This window comes from Numida meleagris, chromosome 21, assembly GCF_002078875.1.
Source record: "Numida meleagris isolate 19003 breed g44 Domestic line chromosome 21, NumMel1.0, whole genome shotgun sequence".
Lineage (NCBI taxonomy): Eukaryota > Metazoa > Chordata > Aves > Galliformes > Numididae > Numida > Numida meleagris.
The window spans coordinates 2,966,323-2,969,953 of record NC_034429.1 but is presented as its reverse complement, the minus strand read 5'-3'; the positions used below and the strand labels follow the sequence as shown (position 1 = coordinate 2,969,953).

At 48.4% G+C, this 3,631-nt stretch overlaps 1 long non-coding RNA gene across 2 annotated transcripts; it reads right to left on the bottom strand.

The window, feature by feature from the left end:
- Positions 52–2,214, bottom strand: LOC110387218. 2 transcript variants are annotated; one of them, XR_002432441.1, is made up of 3 exons: positions 1,808–2,214; positions 323–564; positions 52–247 (listed from the first exon to the last, which is right to left on the bottom strand). It is a non-coding gene; the product is annotated as an uncharacterized LOC110387218 (long non-coding RNA). The 2 variants fall into 2 exon arrangements; XR_002432442.1 differs by lacking the exon at positions 1,808–2,214 and adding an exon at positions 665–963.

Sequence of the window (3,631 nt, the reverse complement as noted above, 5' to 3'; positions counted from 1 at the left end):
TCAGGGTACCCTAAAGCACCATAACAAGCTCTGGGAGCACTAGGTTGAGCCACACTGAGTCACAGGTAAACACTGGTAGGTGTACGTTGCCCTTACCTGTACGGACAACCAGTTACCGGACAGACAAGTTGGGTTCTGAGCCATTCCAGGAAATGCAGCTTTCCGTTTCTTGCTCACTTCATGAAGAGCCACAGATCTCCATGCAGTTCATGCACCGCCCAGGAGCACCGCAGTTCTCCGCTGCCACCTGTTGAGCACAATGCAATAATGAAGGCTCTGCCCCACACATGCAGGGGCTGCACCCTGTGCACATTCCCCTTACCAGCAGCACCGCAGCGAGACGCCTGGGGCTGTGAGACACAACGACGCAAAGAAGTTTGGAGATCAGGGCACAGTTGGAGCAGCTGGGGAATTCCATGTGCTGAGCAGCTCTGGGAAACTCACTGAGTGCAGCTGTTGGTATGATCCACAACGGTCACAGGGCCTCTCTGTGCCAGTCCCAGTGTTCAGCAGACCGGGTGCCTCACTTTGTCACACCATTGGGTCCCACAGCTGCAGAGCTAGCTATTTAATGGGGGTTAGGGATGGGAAAGAGAGGCGGGGGTTCAGGTATCATACAGATTAGAGAACTAATAGCATCCCCTGGCAACTGGGATGGAGATACCTGGGGTGATCCCAACTACAGCGGTTCAGAAGAGGACAATCCCTTCTTTTCTGTAAAAACAAAGCCAGATCTGCTGTTAAGACACGAAGTACCATAGGGCCCCGGGGTTGTCAGCCACTATGTGCTCTGATGACTATGTGCTGAGATCCATTAGCATTGACAGTTTCATAAGGGAGATATGGGAGACAACCAGGTAAAACAAGAACAGAACATCCGTGGTCAGAATGCTTGAGTGGTGGAGACTGTATTATGCTGAGTGAGGATGAAGCCAAGGGCTATTGGGGTCCAGAAGTTTTCTTCAGCTTAGGACCCGGCTGATGCACCTCACTCTATCACCAGCCATGGAGCTTATGGGGCTGGGAGAACAGACCCCATGGAACAAGGTGAGCCCCTTGTAACCCCCATTCCATGAGCTTCCCACAGCCATTGCTAAAGCTGCCTGCATACAAGAAATGCACAAACAACAGGCTCATGATGTTCCATTACCTGCTCTGGTAGATTTCCCAGTGCTTAACCCGTTAATTAGAGGAGCCCTGGCAATCCTTCAACCTCATTGAGTTGGGAGACGGGATGAGATCAAGAGAGACACAGAACATCATATAATACATGATCATGATGCGCAGAACAGCCTTAAACAACTCTCTGCATGGGTGGAATTAACGCATAGCACCGTTCACTGCAGTCACAAAACGGGCTGGGACGATGTGGGAGCAGAGAAACCGAGTTCAGAGCCTGAGAACAGAGATTGTAAGGTGAGAACCATGAATCACAGAATAGAAGCTCCAGCAGAAGGAAACAAGGTTGGAAGTAAAGGTGCAAACAGGATCCTGAGAATGCAGAACACCTTTGTGGAACAGGGCAGCAGCTCCAGGCATTCCCAGAGCTGCAAGGCTCTGTTAGCTGACCAGCATTACCTGGGGATTAATTGAAGCATTCCAGAAATGAGGCTGTAGTGAAAGGAAGGAATGTACATCAGCCCCTCCATCACCAGGTCCGAGAAAGGGAGATAACCCCTTCATCTCCTTTAGAGAACCGAAGGGCATTGTAGGAACACGCACAGCAGATACAGCTGCTTTAAAGCAGTTTCAGATCCCCCAAGAACAGCAGGGACCCCAGCCCCAAAATAAAGAAAAAAATACATACCCCTTTCTGAGGACCAAGGCTCATTCCACACTCCAAAGGAGACAGTATCCACGTAGAGATGCTACTCTTGCGGCTGCCAGCCCTTAAATGAGCCCAGGGAGGGATGCAGCCAGGCCCCACCCCTCCAATCCCACAGCTGAATGGCTCCCACCTGCGCTGGCAGGGTTGGCCACACCCCTCACCAGGTGCGCAATCACCAGCTCAGGCTAGGACCTGACAGTTCCTATACTGGGATAAAGGGAAAGAAAATGAGTACAAAAACATCCAGCAATAAGGGGTCAAAAGTTGGGATTTTGGTTAAAAACTGGGAATTTCGGGTTAAACTTGGGGATTTTTGTGGTCAGAAATGGCGGTTTTGGGATTTAGAGAGGGGGATTTGGGGGTTAAAACTAGGGATTTGGGGGGTAAAAATTTGAAAACTTGATGTAAAAAATAGGGGTTTTGTGGATTAAAAAGGGGGATTTTGGTGAAAAGTGGGGATTTGGGGGTGTAAAATGGAGGTTAGGTGTTTTTAAAATATGGCTTTTGTGGTTTAAAAATGGGGATTTGGGGTCAAAAATGGGAATTTTTTGGGTCAAAACATGGGATTTTGCAGTGCAAAACAGGGATTGTGGTTAAAACTGGGGATTTTGGGGTGCAAAATGGCGGTTTGGTGTTTTAAAAATTGGGATTTGGGGAGTCAAAATGGGGATTTGGGGTAAGAAATGGGAATTTGGGGGACAAACACGGGATTTTGCAGTGAAAAGGGGGGATTGTGGCTAAAAGTGGGGATTTTGGGGGTTGAAAATGAGGATTTGGGGGGGGTTAAAAGGGGGGGTTGGTGTGAAAAAGGGTGATTTTGGTGAGAAGTGGGGATTTTGGGGTGTCAAATTGAGGTTTGGTGTTTTAAAAATGGGGATTTGTGGTAAGAAATGGGAATTCTGGGGGTCAAAACACAGGATTTTGCAGTGAAAAAGGGGGATCTGGATGAGAAGTTGGGATTTTGGGGGTTAGAAATGGGGGGTTTGGGGGTTAAAATGGGGATTTTCAGGGTGAAAATTTGGAATTTGGGGTTATAAATGGGTATTTTGGTTAAAAAATTGGGAAATGGGTGTCAAAATCTGAAATTTTTGTTGTTAAAGAGGGTTTTTTGCTTAAAAGTGGGGATTTGGGGGTGAAAAATGGGGATTTGGGGCTCAAAACCTGTCAAATGCAGCGGGTGTCCAGTCACAAGTGGTATGGAGGCCTGTCCTGTCACAGGTCTTTACTGATGACCTGGATCAGGGCATGGAGTGCACTCTCTTCAGTTTGTAGAGGGTGACGGACCATAAAGAAGCGTCGATGGGTGTGGAAAAAGGAAAGCACTATCCAAGTACATGGACACGTTGGATTGCCGTGCTGAGGCCAAGGAAATGGCATACCATAACAGGGAGAGCCACAGCCGCACATTTACTGAATCCTGAAATGCAAGGCTTAAGACACGTTGAGGAAGGCAAGGGGAAAACAGGACAAAGCAAGGAGAAAGCAAGGAAAAAGTGAGAGAAAAAGGTCAGGGAGCCTGCAGTGCAAGAACAAGCTCTGGGAGCACTATTAAGCTTGGGATTCATATCAAGTTAAAAATTAACACCGCCTCCCAGCCAATCCCAGGGAAGGCTACGGCAAAGCAAACACCCAAGGCAAAGGCAAGAAGCACACCCAAGGGAATGCCAAGACAAAGGAAAGGACAAAGACAAGGGGAACAGAAAAGGCAACACCAAAACAAAGACAGGGGGAAAGAAAACAGCCAGGGAAAGCCAAGGCAAAGGCAAAAGCAAGGAGAATGCCGCAAGAAAGGCCCAGGCGAGG